General features: G+C 45.8%; 1 protein-coding gene across 1 annotated transcript in view; it reads right to left on the minus strand.

Moving 5' to 3' along the window:
* SETX (senataxin) overlaps positions 1 to 7259 on the minus strand; it is a 73638-nt gene extending 66379 nt beyond the window's left edge. Inside the window, exon 1 of the mRNA XM_060200442.1 lies at positions 7136 to 7259. The gene's annotated coding sequence lies outside the window, so the exon portion shown is untranslated. The remainder of the gene's footprint in view (positions 1 to 7135) is intronic.
* Positions 7260 to 14805: the final 7546 nt, after the last annotated feature.

Here is a 14805-nt window from a genome sequence, read left to right on the forward strand (position 1 = left end):
CACTCAAGAAAGCAGGACTAATTTTCTCAAAGTAGATTGAAGCTACTGTCATTTAAAGGTTAAGTGCCACGGGGTCTAAAAATATACAGATACTATTGCTCTAAAGTACTACAATAGAAATAGGCTTCCATGATTGCTCTCTATAGGTCACCATGTGTGAGGTGAACTTAAAATCTAATAGCTCACTGCTCAGCATAAGGAACTGGTTTGGGAGTTACTCACTGCAAACTCTAGTGTACTTCTGTTTTCTTACTTTGGTGCCATACTCCAAACTCAGTCAATTTCTGCTTTGCGTTTCTACTTCTTTTTTTTTTTTTTACATGCATAACATTCCCCAGATTCCCATTTAACAATACAACCCCCACTATTTCATTCATCATTTTTCATGGACCTGTTTGCAGTGAGTACCTCCCTAATACTTCCTCTCCACTTTTCCAAGCTTTGGGTCCATGAGTGCTCAACAATTTGCTTGGCTTTGTATGTTAACTCTCTTTTCAGTCACCAGGTTCCAGGTGTCATCAGGATGCCGGCCAGACTTCCCTGGATTGAAGACACCACCAATGTGTCCTGGAGCTCAGCTTCCCCAGAGACCCACCCTACTAGGGAAAGAGAGAGGCAGACTGGGAGTACGGACCGACCAGTCAACGCCCATGTTCAGCGGGGAAGCAATTACAGAAGCCAGACCTTCTACCTTCTGCAACCCACAATGACCCTGGGTCCATGCTCCCAGAGGGATAGAGAATGGGAAAGCTATCGGGGGAGGGGGTGGGATATGGAGATTGGGCGGTGGGAATTGTGTGGAGTTGTACCCCTCCTACCCTATGGTTTTGTTAATTAATCCTTTCTTAAATAAAAAAAAAAATTAAAAATAAAAAAAAAGGAAGTTCCAAAGACAGACAGACACACACACACACACACACACACACACACACACACATCCTTGTAGTAAAAAGGCTACAAGGTTACACCGGCTTCCAAAAGGTCCCATTAGCAAGGGCAGGTGAGAAACACACACACACACACAAAAAAAAAGAAATCTCATGATTCCTACTGCAGAGTAACCATACGTCCTGCTAGTGTCTTTGCAGCCTCACCCTTAATTAAGTGAACCACTTATTTCTTCTTCGACATTCCTCAAATTAAATTAGGTATTTTCTATTTCCTACAATTGTGGAGCCTTAAAAAAAAAAAAAAAGGAACTGGTTTGGTCTGGTCTGGTCTGGTCTGGTTTGGTTTGGTTTTGAGGAAAGCATTTCTCAGCTCTGGCTATTTAGATGGTGCTGGGACCTAAACTTCAAGCTCTGGCATGCAAGTCTGCACTACGGCTTTGCCACAAACCCACAAGTTCCAGGCCAGTACAAGAAATCTGAATAGAGTATAATGTAATTTTCTTTCAAGGATAATTTACTCACAGATGACTGAATCCTGTAAGGGTTTGCAAAGCTCAGTCCTTTCAGAAGACAGTTTTGTTAATTTTGTCAGATTTCTTTTTTTTTTTTTTAAGGAATTTTTTTTTAATTTTATTATTTTCCCACTTGTTGCCCTTGTTGTTTTATTGTTGTTGTAGTTATTATTGTTGTTGTTGATGATGTCGTCATTGTTGGATAGGAGAGAGAAATGGAGAGGAGGGGAAGCCAGAGAGGGGGAAAGAAAGACACCTGCAGACCTGCTTCATTCACCGCCTGTGAAGCGACTCCCCTGCAGGTGGGAAGCCAGGGGCTAGAACAGGGATCCTTATGCCAGTCCTTGCACTTTGCGCCACGAGTGCTTAACCTGCTACGCTACTGCCCGACCCCCAATTTTGTCAGATTTCTAACTGCTTAGAACCATTACTGAACAGATAGGCATGTCCAAGGAATCCTCAAGCTGTAGAACAGAAGTAAGAGCTGCTTCCCAGGGATCATACGTAAAACAGGGAGGTACAACTGTAAATTTCCCTAGACTTACTCTGCAGTTATCATTTCCTAATATTAGCTAGTAAAACTCCAAGTGCAGCCCAGGAAGTGGCACAGTGGATTAAGCATTGGACTAAATGTAAGGTCCCGAGTTCACTTCCCATTATTACACGTCCCAGAGTGACACTCTAGTTCTGTCTCTCCTTCTCTCATAAATAAACATACAGAAAGACCTCAAGTGACAATTACTTTCTCTGATGTGGCTGGGGAAGTGGCTCAACTGATACTGCACTAGGTTTTAGTGTCTAAGATTCCTAGCACTGCAGTGCCATCATGGCATGGCTTGTCTCTCTCTTCCCTCCTCTCTGCCTCATGTGGAACTCTCTCCCTCTCTCATGCAAAATTAAATACATTTTTTCAGGTGGGGGAGATAGCATAATGGTTATGTAATCAGACTCTCATGCCTGAAGCTTCCAGGTCCCAAGTTCAATCTCCTGCACCAAAGTAAGCCATAGGAAGTAGAGTGGGAAAAGAATGAAATGAAAAAAAAAAAAAGGCATTATAAACGATAGCTTAGCAGTGCTCCGGAAAAATACCTTTTTTCTTTTTGCCTTCAGGGTTATCGCTGGGGCTCAGTATCAGCACTGTGAATCCATTGCTCCCTGCAGCCATATTTTCCTCTTTTTTTTAAAAAAAATTATTCAATAGGACAGAGAAATTGGGGGGGAGGAGAGAAAGACACCTTCACCACTCATGAAGCATCCCTGTCACAGGTAGGGAGTGGGGGGCTTGAACTCAGGTCCTTGTGCATATGTGTGCATTTAACTGTAAGTACCACTGCCCAGCCCCCAAATACATTTAACTTATTTTTATTAGTGACTTAATAATGATTTACAAGGTAAAAATATGTTTTTAAAAATCACTTTTCCAACTGACTTCCTGAAAAATAATCTAGAGAGATGGAAAGGGGTGGGTGCATGCAGGTGGTGGCACACCTGCTTGAGTGGACATGCTCAAGGAACTGGATTCAAACCCCTGGTCTCCATCTGCTGGGGGGAAGCTTTCTAAGTGGTGAAGCAGTGTACTGCAGGTGTGGTCTCTCTCTCCCTCCCTATCTTTCCCTTCCCTACTTCTGTCTCTATCAAATGGATAAATATTTTTAAAAAGAGACTGAAGACAACTTGACAGCAAGAGCATGTGTCTTTTTCTCCCCCTTTTGTTGCCCCTGTTTATTGTTGTAGTTATTATTATTGTTGTTGATGTCATCGTTGTTGGATAGGACAGAGAGAAATGGAGAGAGGAGGGGAAGACAGAGAGGGAGAGAAAGACAAGACACCTGCAGACCTGCTTCACCGCCTGTGTAGTGATGCCCCTGCAGGTGGGGAGCTGGAGCTGGAACCAGGATCCTTACACTGGTCAGTGCGCTTAGCACCACACGCACTTAACCCACTGCGCTACCTCCCAACTCCCAAGAGCCTATGTCTTAACACACTGGTGTACTGTACCTTGTGTAGCCCCGGGCTAGAACCCTGGCACCAAAAAGGAGCACCATGGACAGCACCAATGGAACTCTAAGGATGGTGCAGTGGTGCTTCCATGTCTTTCATCTTCCTCTCTCAAAAAAAGTAATAAAAGGAGGACGGGTGGTCGCGCAGCAGGTTAAGTGCACATCATGTGAAGGGCAAAGACTACAGTAAGGATCAGTAAGGTTGAAGCCCCCGGCTCCCCACCTGCAGGGGGAGTCGCTTCACAAGCGATGAAGCAGGTCTACAGGTGTCTTTCTCTCCCCCCCTGTCTTCCCCTCCTCTCTCAATTTCTCTCTGCCCTAGCCAACAACAACGACATCAATAACAGCAATAATAATAATAACCACATCAACAATAAAACAACAAGGGCAACAAAAGAAAACAAGGAGCCTCCAGGAGCAGTGGATTCATGGTGCAGGTAGCAAGCCCCAGTGCAGGTAGCAAGCCCCAGCGATAACCCTCGAGGCAAATAATCATAATAAATAAAATAAATAACAAAAAGAGGGAGAGATCACCAGACAGAGCGTTCATTGTGCCATGCATAGAGGACGGGTGCACCAGGCATGGCACTGGGAGAAGCCCCATGAAGGGTGGGAGCAGTGTTATGGGATCTTTCCTGACTCTAGCCAACTAAAAGGAAAAAAAAAAAAGTTTACTGGGAAGCATGGAATCAGGCAAGCATGTAAAGCCCCAGATACAAAAAAAAACAAAAAACAGGAAAATCAATCTGGGTTAGGGAAGCGCCTCAGTGAGAGTATGTATGAGACCCTAGCTTCATTGTGACACTGCACTAAAAAACAAAAACATCTAGATTAATTTGTTTCTTTACTACTCTAAGCTCCATTACATCTCTCTGAGCGTTTTCACAAAAGTCCTTGACAATCTCTGTATTATCAAACCCAACAAGTTCTTTGACTCCTCCAAAGAATATGAACATCTTTTCCATAATTGCTTCACTTTTTTCCCTTCAAAATATCAGTTTCTAAAGGCTTGGTCTCAAGACACTAACCACTTCATTCAATATCCTCTTTTAGAATGACTTAATTCAAGCCATTGCCTCAACCAACCTACATTTCAATGTTGTAAAGACAAAAAACATTATGCAAATGCCTTAAAACAATGCTTTCATCATTACAACTACTCTATATAAAATAGCCTAGCCTAGGATTCTACAAACATTCATTGGCAAATCATGAGGCAGCACAATGGCTAGAATACTAGATTTCATAAACATGAGGTTCCAAGTTCAACGGCAAAGAGCCAATGTCTACTCAATTTACAAGAATTTTTAACAACTGTAGCAGAATAGAACAAAGTGTGTGGGCCAAGCAGTGCAACAGGTAAAACACATGTTCCCATGCACAAGGAACTGGGTTCAAGCCCTTGATGCCCACCTGCAGGAAGCTTCACAGGCAGTGAAGCTTTTCTGACCCCTTTTCTCTTTCAAAAGGAAGGGCAAGAGGAAGAGAGGAAAAGAAAGAGAAAGAAAGCAAAGAAAAAGAAAGGGGAAAGGGAAGGGAAAGAAAGGGAAGACAGACTGCCAGGAGCAGTGGACTTGTCCTTGCAGGTATCAAGTCTCTGTAATAATCCTGGTGGGAGAAAAAAAAAAAATCCATCTCCTTAAATCTGTTACTCATCCTGTATGCTCTATATTATGGCATTACCATTCCTTCACTTTTAAAAATCATCCTATATTAGCCTCATGTAGCCCTCACCTCTAAATACCAACTGATCTCTATTCCATCTAAATTTTATTCTCAGTGAGTTTAACACACTATTTACATTTCAGAAGAATCCTGAGTTATGTGTCACTTATGTGATCCACTTTCAGTTCTTTCTCAGAACACAGAGCAAAAATTAAACTTTATTTTTCCTTATTTATTTATTTATTTAGCCTCCAGGGTTATTGCTGGGGCTTGGTGCCCGCACTACAAATCCACTGCTCCTGGAGGCTATTTTTCCCCTTTTGTTAGTCTTGTTGTTTAACAGAAACTATAAAAGCACAAATGACTTCTTCAGTTTTGAGATAAGATTCAAAGTTTTGAGCTCATCACATAAGACTCTCCATGATCTGGCTGCAGCATCACATTTGGTCATAGTTCCTTCTTTGTTCTTCCAAAAAAAACTCCACTATGGTAGATGCGCCCTGCCTTTATGGAGGTTCTACTTGTTTTGAACATCCACCCTTCATACCTCTGCCTGGTTCTTAACTTTGGGCACACATCAGATTCACCAAAGGCATTAAAAACAGATGATCCACTAGTAAAACTTGGTTCAACTTTTCAAGAGAATTCCACTAATGGTTCTGATCAAAAGGCAGGTTTTAAAAATAACTTCACATGTGCAAGCAAGTCTCTAAAGATTTTTTTAAAAAGGAAAAAAGTCCCTAAATGTCTGGGGGATTCTTTGGCCCATCCACTCCATCTCTAATGACTTCCCAGGACATCATATACATGTTCGAATCATTATACTTGTGACACTGGACTGAATTACTTATCAGTTTCCCACCTCCATGACTCTTTAGCAACAATTCTGTTAGAGTATGGATCTATTTGGCACTTTTTTTTTTTTTACTCCACAGCTTAGTATCTACTATTAAATAACTAAAAAACATATTGTTATTCCAGAACTTAGTAGATACTAACTAAAAAACTAACTTAAATGTTTGAAAAAGTATTTGCTTAGGACTGGGAAAGAGGATCAGTAGGTAGGGTACATGCCTTAGACACACCAGCACCATAAGATCACCAAAGACTGAGACAGGCAGAACTCCACACAAGCTGAGTCAAAAACCCTAGCACTGTTGTAATAAAATAAATGCCTATGCAAATGTCTATAGAGAAGTGACCCTCTCAGCTGAAGAGTCCCATGCTTTGTGACTGGATGAGGACTTGCATTCACCTATGAAAAAAAGGATACTGCGGTTTTTGTAACTTTCATCTGAGCTTCACATCAATCCCTACAAAGCACAGCCAGATGTTGTCATCTGATGAGAAAGCTCTCGCTCAGAGACTGTTAAGCAACTTGGCTGTGAGTGCACAAGAAACCAAGGCATCTTACGACCAAGGGGGGGGGGGCGGGCAGGGGGAGTACAAATTTCACAGGTTGACTGTTATCGCACTGAATTACGCCCAAATTTCTGTTATTTCAAGCGGCAGATTCTTTAACTTTTGTCACTTCAAGCTTCGTGCCCTCCAGCACTTTTTGGGCCAGGCGAGTCTGGTACCTTGTGGCTACAGAGATGAGGAGAGCGGGCAGAGCCCCTGCGGCTGCCAGTGTGTAACTCCACTGCTTTCAGGTGCAGCCGTGAGGGCTTGGGTGGCCACTCGCGAAAAACAACGTCTCCAGAGGAGCGACCCCGGGGAAGCAGGATGGGGGGACAACTGAGACTTTGCAACGAGATCCCCGCACACTCCCCGCTAGGAAACTACGCAGAAAGCACAGGTCACCAATAGCCTACACGGGTCCACTGCCAAGACCACGGGGTGGGGCGGAGGGCGGGATCGGCGCACGGCACGCCGGGCTGCAGGAGGAACCAGTGATCCTCCAGCCAGACGCCGCCGGGCCGCTCCTGCCTCGGGCGCTGCGACCCCCGCGAGGGAGGCGGCCCAGTTAGCGCCGCCCCTCCCCCACCCGCGACCCACGCGCCGCAACGGCCGCTCGATGACGCCCCATATAAGCACCGGCCGCCCGCGTGCGCCCACGCCAGCCTACCCTGCAGCAGCCAGCCCGCAGCTCTTCACCCCACTCCGTCTCACATCTGCCTCTAGCCCACATCCATGCCCCAGCAGTACGGTCGGCCCGAGGGCGGAAGTGCGGGCCAGCTCCCGGCCGCCTCCGTCCGCACTCCGCCACCCAACCCGAAAGCGCCGCGAGAGAAAGCCCCGCCCCCTGCGTAGCGTCAGTCGCCCGGAGGCCCCGCCCCGCTCCTGCCTTCTTGTTTTGGTTTACCGAGGGGAGGGGCGTGGGAAGAGACGCACTCGGGCTCCGCAGGGAGGCCGGAGCGCCGGACATGACGTCAGTTCCGAGTTGCCGGGCCGCGGCCAATCAGAAGCTTCGGTCCAGGAAGGGCGGGGAGGAGTGAGGAGGGGAAAAGTTTGCAGGGAACCCGAGAAGCAGGCCTCACCGGGAACTTACCCCAAGTGGGGCCACAGGCCCACACAGGCGCCCACGGCGGTTCAAGGGTACCTACCTGCTGCCTTTCTTGGCATTCTTTTTTCGTGTCTTCCACGCCTCGCGGGTTTCCGTAGGGCACGGCATGGACCTGACCACGAAGAGTTTTCTTACGATTTCCTTTTAAAACCTAAATTAGAAATGATAAATAATCAGCACGTAATTGAGAAAGGATATATAAAATTCAGCCAAAGCATACAGTCTACTGAATAAGAAAAACAGGGCTGAGGACACAGCATAATGGTTCTGCCAAAGACTAATGCTTGAGGCTTAGAGTGGTGCCAGGTTCAATGCCCTGCACCACCATCAACCAGAGCTGAACAGGGCTCTGGTTTATCTTTATCTCTGTATCTGTCTCTCCAATTAAATAAAAAGGAAAAAAGAAAAAAAAAGAGGGGTTGGTAGTGACGCACCTGGTTGAGAAGCACGTTACTATGGCGCCAGGACCCGAGTTCAAGCCCCCAGTCCCCACCTGCTGAAGCAGTGCTGCAAGTTTTCTAATCTTTCTTCATTGGATAGAGACAGCCAGAAAGTTAGAAGGAAAGGGATGATAGACAGACAGAGAGAACATGCAGCACTGCTTCACCCTTTGCAAGGCTTTCCCCCTGCAGGTGGGGACAGAGGCTCAAACCTTGGTCCTTGAGCGCTGTAACATTTGCGCTCAACCAGGTGCGCCACCACCTGGCCCCTTTTTCTCCCCCTCCCTTATCAATTTCTGGCTATTTCTATCCAATAAATAAAGACAATAAAATTAATAAAAATTAAAATCAGATTAAAAAAAGAAAAAAAAAAAAAGAATGGTGGTCCCAGAGGCGCAGTAGATAAGTTATTGGGCTCTCAAGCGTGAGGTCCCGGCTTCAATCGCCAGCAGCACATGTACCAGAGTGATGTCTGGTTCTTTCTCTGCCTATCTTTCTCATTAATAAAAAATATATTTAAAGAAAATGCTGGTTGAAAGGCAACTCCTCACCCGCCCACCCACCCTTCTTTACTGGGTAGGGACTGAAATGCAGAGGAAAGGGAAGACTGGGAGAGAAACAGAGATACCTGCCTCCTTGCTTCACAGATTCTGTGAAGCTTTCCCCCTACAGCCCGCCGCTCACCCTTTCTAAACGCCTACCACTGGCCTACCACTGATGAGAGGAGAGAGAGAGAGAGAGAGGAGAGGGAGAAAAGAGGAGAGGAGAGGGAGAAAGAAGAGGAGAGGGAGAAAAGAGGAGAGAGAGAAGAGGAGAGGGAGAAAGAAGAGAGGAGAGGAGAGAGAGAAGAAGAGAGGGAGAAAAGAGGAGAGGAGAGAGAAAGAAGAGAGAGAGAAGAGGAGAGAGAGAAGAGGAGAGGGAGAAAGGAGAAGGGAGAAAGAGGAGAGAGAGAAGAGATGAGAGAGAGAGGAGAGGGAGAGGAGAGAGAGAAGAGAGAAGAGGAGAGAGAGGAGAAGAGAGAGAGGAGAGGGGAGGGGAGAGAGAGGAGAGGAGAGAGAAGAGAGGAGAGAGAGAAGAGAGAGAGAGGAGAGGAGAGAGAGAAGAGAAGAGAGAGAGGAGAGGAAAGAGAGAAGAGGAGAGAGAGGAGAGGAGAGAGAGCGAGAAGAGGAGAGGAGAGGAGAGAGAGAGGAGAAGAGAGAGGAGAGGAGAGGAGGGAGAGGAGAGAGAGAGAAGAGGAGAGAGAGAGGAGAAGAGAGAGAAGAGAGAGAGAGGAGAGGGGAGGGGAGAGAGGAGAGGAGAGAGGGGAGGGGAGAGAGAGAGGAGAAGAGAGAGAGGAGAGGAGGGAGAGAGGAGAGAGAGAGAAGAGAGAGAGGAGAGGGGAGAGAGGAGAGGAGAGAGGGGAGGGGAGAGAGAGAGGAGAAGAGAGAGAGGAGAGGAGGGAGAGGAGAGGAGAGAGAGAAGAGGAGAAGAGAGAGAGGAGAGGGGAGAGAGAGAAGAGGAGAGAGAGAGGAGGAGAGAGAGAGGAGACAGAGAGGAGAGGGGAGGGGAGAGAGGAGAAGAGAGAGGAGAGGAGAGGAGAGAGAGACAGGAGAAGGGAGAGAGGAGAGGAGAGAGAGAGAGGAGAGAGAGAGGAGAGGGGAGGGGAGGGGAGAGAGGAGAAAGAGAGGAGAGAGAGAGGAGAGGAGAGGGGAGGGGAGAGAGGAGAGAGAAGAGGAGAGAGAGAGAAGAGAGGGAGAGGAGAGAGGGGAGGGGAGAGGAGAGAGAGAGAGGAGAAGAGAGAGAGGGAGGGGAGAGGAGAAGAGAGAGGGAGGAGAGAGAGAAGAGAGGAGAAGAGAGGGAGAGGAGAGAGAGGAGAAGAGAGAGAAGAGGAGAGGGGAGGGGAGAGGAAAGAGAGGAGAAGAGAGAGAGAAAGAGAAATGCACAGCACTGAGGTTTCCTTCAGTGTGTGCAGAGAGGCTGCCAGGCTCAAACCTGGGGCCCGCGCTTGGCAAAGCAGGCAGGCAGGATACCCAGGTTTTGCCACTTTTCTCTATTTATCTATCTCCGTCTCTCCCTCTCCCTCTCCCTCTCCCTCTCCCTCTCCCTCTCCCTCTCCCTCTCCCTCTCCCTCTCCCTCTCCCTCTCCCTCTCTCTCTCCCTCTCTCAATCCCTGCCACTGAGTTTATCTTCTAACACAAAATTAAAACAAAAAAAAGTACTAACGCTAGTGCTATGGAGGAAAGGGGCCTTCCCGCGCTTTGCAGCCAGACACCTCCCCCAGGGAGGTCTTACCTCGGAGACCCCCAACCCAGGAATGAAGAGCGAGCGCGGAAACCCGCGAGGGAATCCTCCCGTGAGGGGCGTGGCTTACCGGGCGACCGTTATGGTAATTTAACGAACTTCGAGCACGAGGCAAATTCCGTTACTCACCCCCCACGTGTTCTCCTGCCCTTTATTACGATTATTATTCTTACTCGAGCCACGTTCAAACGAAGGTTTTGCGCAAACTATGAGTGCGAATCATGCTCTTTTTAAAAATCGTTTTACTATTAAATTTTATCCATGCCTTTAGTTTGTGCACCACATGAAACAAGACGTGCGTTTTTAAAAAGTGTCCTTATATATAAATAAATCAAGGATAATGAGTTGACCCCTAAAACATGCACATCAATTTTATTCAGCTCTGTGTGAGAAAGGGGAATGATTTTTTAAGTTCTTCTCATTGGAATAAAGACATTTAGAAATTACTATTCCGGGGCCAGGCGGTAGCGCAGGCGGTTAAGCGCAGGCGGCGCAAAGCACAAGGACTAAAAAGGATCCCGGTTCGAGCCCCCGCTCCCCACCTGCAGGGGAGCCGCTTCACAGGCGGTGAAGCAGGTCTGCAGGTGTCTGTATTTCTCTCCCCCTCTCTGTCTTCACCTCCTCTCTCCATTTCTCTCTGTCCTATCCAAAAACGACGACAATAATAACTATAACAATAAAACAAAGGCAACAAAAGGAAAAATAAATAAATATTTATTTATTAAAAAAGAAAGAAAGAAAGAAATTACTATTCTGGGAGTCAGGCGGTAGCGCAGCGGGTTAAGCGCAGGTGGCGCAAAGCACAAGGACAGGAGTAAGGATCCAGGTTCGACCCCCCCCACCTGCCGGTGAGTCGCTTCATAAGCGGTGAAGCAGGTCTGCGGGTGTCTATCTTTTTCTCTCCCTCACTGTCTTCCCCTCCTCTCTCCATTTCTTTCTGTCCTATCCAACAACAATGACAGGAATAATAACAATAATGATAAACAACAAGGGCAACAAAAAGGAAAAAATAGCCTCCAGGACCAGTGGATTCCTGGTGCAGGCACCAAGCCCCAGCAATAACCCTGAAGGTTAAAAAAAGAAAGAAAAAAAGAAGAAGGAGGAGGAGGAGGAGAAGGAGAAGAAGAAATTACTATTCAGGAATAACATTGGGGAGGGAGTATAGTTTTGAATAGGAAATTAAATTAAATTAATTAAAGAACACTAATGTTAATGAAGGGGATGGGGGAAGCATATGAACTGTGCTGTGAAGAGCATTTGAGTGGACCTGAAGTTTAAGTCAAAGCCCTCATGTAGATGAGCCACAAGGTTGAGGTGAAGGACAGGAAGCATGAGCCAGACGACATGACACATAATTGAATGCATGTGACTCAGCTAAATCTTAAGTGGCTAAATGTATAGACAATTTGGGAAAAGAGCCAGTTGCATTATTTTTTTTTCATTGGCATTTATTGGTAAATACAACTTGAAGTAGGGGGAACAAATTTCTTCCAGATCCACACCAAAAGCACATACTGATACATGCTTGAGTCCTGAAGCAGTGATACACTCTCGGTTTCTCACTCTACAGTTAGAAGGATGTCAGTTAAACTATCCTGTTATTTCTAAACACCATACTGTTTACTCTCAAGGTTCAAAAAGTTTTCTTCAAGGGTCGAGCCGTAGCGCAGCTGGTAAAGCGTTCGTGGCGCAAAGCTCACCGACCACCGTAAGGACCCCGGTTCGAGCCCTCGGCTCCCCACCTGCAGGGACGTCGCTTCACAGGTAGTGAAGCAGGTCTGCAGGTGTCTTTCTCTCCTCTCTGATTTTCCCCTCCCCTTCTCTCAATTTCTCTGTCCTATCTAGGAAAAGATGGCCACCAGAAGCAGTGGATTTGTAGTGCAGGCACCCAGCCCCATTGATAGCCAACCCTGGAGGCAAAAGAGAGAGAGAGAGAGACATAACTCTGTCACCATATCAGAACTGTAAAATGTCAACATCATTCTAAAAGTAAAAATTCATCTATAAAAAAAAGTTTCTGGTCATGCAGAAGAATGAAACTGAATCACTGTATTTCACCAAATACAAAAGTAAATTCCAAGTGGATCAAGGACTTGGATGTTAGACCAGAAACTATCAGATACTTAGAGGAAAATATTGGAAGAACTCTTTACCGCATAAATTTTAAAGACATTTTCAATGAAATGAATCCAATTACAAGGAAGACTAAGGCAAGTATAAACCTATGGGACTACATCAAATTAAAAAGCTTCTGCACAGCAAAAGAAACCACTACCCAAATCAAGAGACCCCTCACAGAATGGGAGAAGATCTTTACATGCCATACATCAGATAAGAGTTTAATAACCAACATATATAAAGAGCTTGCCAGACTCAACAACAAGACAACAAATAACCCCATCCAAAAATGGGGGAGGACTTGGACAGAATATTCACCACAGAAGAGATCCAAAAGGCCGAGAAACACATGAAAAAATGCTCCGAGTCTCTGATTGTCAGAGAAATGCAAATCGAGACAACAATGAGATATCACTTCACTCCTGTGAGAATGTCACACATCAGAAAAGGTAACAGCAGCAAATGCTGGAGAGGGTGTGGGGTCAAAGGAACCCTCCTGCACTGCTGGTGGGAATGTCAATTGGTCCAACCTCTGTGGAGAACAGTCTGGAGAACTCTCAGAAGGCTAGAAATGGACCTACCCTATGACCCTGCAATTCCCCTCCTGGGGATAAAAAAAAAAAAAAAAAAAAAAAAAGTTTCTGGGAGTCGGGCTGTAGAGCAGAGGGTTAAGCGCAGGTGGCGCAAAGTACAAGGACCGACATAAGGATCCCGGTTCGAGCCCCGGCTCCCCACCTGCAGGGGAGTCGCTTCACAGGCGGTGAAGCAGGTCTGCAGGTGTCTATCTTTCTCTCCTTCCTCCTCTCTGTCTTCCCCTCCTCTCTCCATTTCTCTCTGTCCTATCCAACAACAACAACAACAATAATAGCTACAACAATAAAACAACAAGGGCAACAAAGGGAATAAAATAAATAAAATAAATATTTAAAAAAAAAAAGTTTCTTTCGGGAGTCGGGCGGTAGTGCAGCTATTAAACGTACTTGGTGCAAGGCGCAAAGCGCAAGGACTGGAGTAAAAATCCTGGTTGGAGCCCCCGGCTCTCCGCCTGCAGGTAAGTCGCTTCACAAACGGTGAAGCAGGTCTGCAGGTGTCTTTCTCTCCCCCTCTCTGTCTTCCCCTCCTCTCTCCATTTCTCTCTGTCCTATCTAACAACGACAACATCAATAACAACAGCAACAACAATAATAATAAAACAAGGGCAACAAAAGAGAAAATAAATATAATAATAAAATAAAATAATAAAAATAACAGTTTCTTTAAAACTAATAACAGTTACACCACAAAGGATGCTCAAACTATTATTCAATAGCAGTCAATGCCAAACTCTGGAATTGAATGTAGAAGATATTCAATTAGGGTCTCTTCTAGATGGGATACACTTCTCTCACTACCTCCTTCAAACAGTTAAGACACTAATACATCCACTGCTGCTCTCTGTGACAAGGCCCCACCAGTCTCTAGAAAGTTCTCAAGCTGTGGAAAAATTTAAAAGTAATTATCACATGTATCCTGCCCCCCCAGACATTCAAAACAGGATGCCTTGTTTTCTGTTCTGCAATTAACGCAATTTCTAGCTTTTGTAATTATGTAGCTTTCCTTGCTTCCCGTCCTGTATCCTGTTTTTCACACAGATGTGGTTTTTCCCTATAAATGATCCTGCTAAAGTGAAGTTGGGCTGCACACTGAACAGCGGTCTGCTATGGTTGCAGTCGCCAGCCATCTAATACAGACCCTCAATTTAGCTAAGCTGGTCTCTGGTAGTCTCTGACACATAGCCCATAACACTCTCTTCATCTTTGGTGAGCCCAAGGACTTTGCTTCTCCATTGGCTCCACCACCCACTTAATTGCCCTAATGATCCACTAAAGGAAGAGGAACATGGGGGGTTGGGCAGTAGCGCAGCCAGTAAAGCGAACGTGGCGCAAAGCACAAAGACCATCGTAAGGATCTGGTTCGAGCCCCAGTCTCCCCACCTGCCGGGGAGTCGCTTCACAGGCGGTGAAGCAGGTCTGCAGGTGTCTATCTTTCTCTCCCCCTCTCTGTCATCCCCTCCTCTCTCCATTTCTCTCGGTCCTATCCAACAACGAACGACATCAACAACAATAATAACAACCACAACAAAGCTACAACAAGGGCAACAAAAGGGGAAAAAAATGGCCTCCAGGAGCAATGGCTTCATGGTGCAGGCACTGAGCCCCAGCAATAACCCTGGAGGCAAAAAAAAAAAAAAAAAAAAAAAAGGAATATACAAAATAACAGACTTAAGCAATATTTAAGCAATCATCTCTTCAAATCAGTACAATAGGGAAACAGTATCACCTCTGTGAGGTTTGTGAAAGGTCAGGACTTCATTCCTGAAAGTGAACAGCAAGATTAAAAAGTAAGATAGTTTTA

This window comes from Erinaceus europaeus, chromosome 10, assembly GCF_950295315.1.
Source record: "Erinaceus europaeus chromosome 10, mEriEur2.1, whole genome shotgun sequence".
In the NCBI taxonomy this organism is placed as follows: domain Eukaryota; kingdom Metazoa; phylum Chordata; class Mammalia; order Eulipotyphla; family Erinaceidae; genus Erinaceus; species Erinaceus europaeus.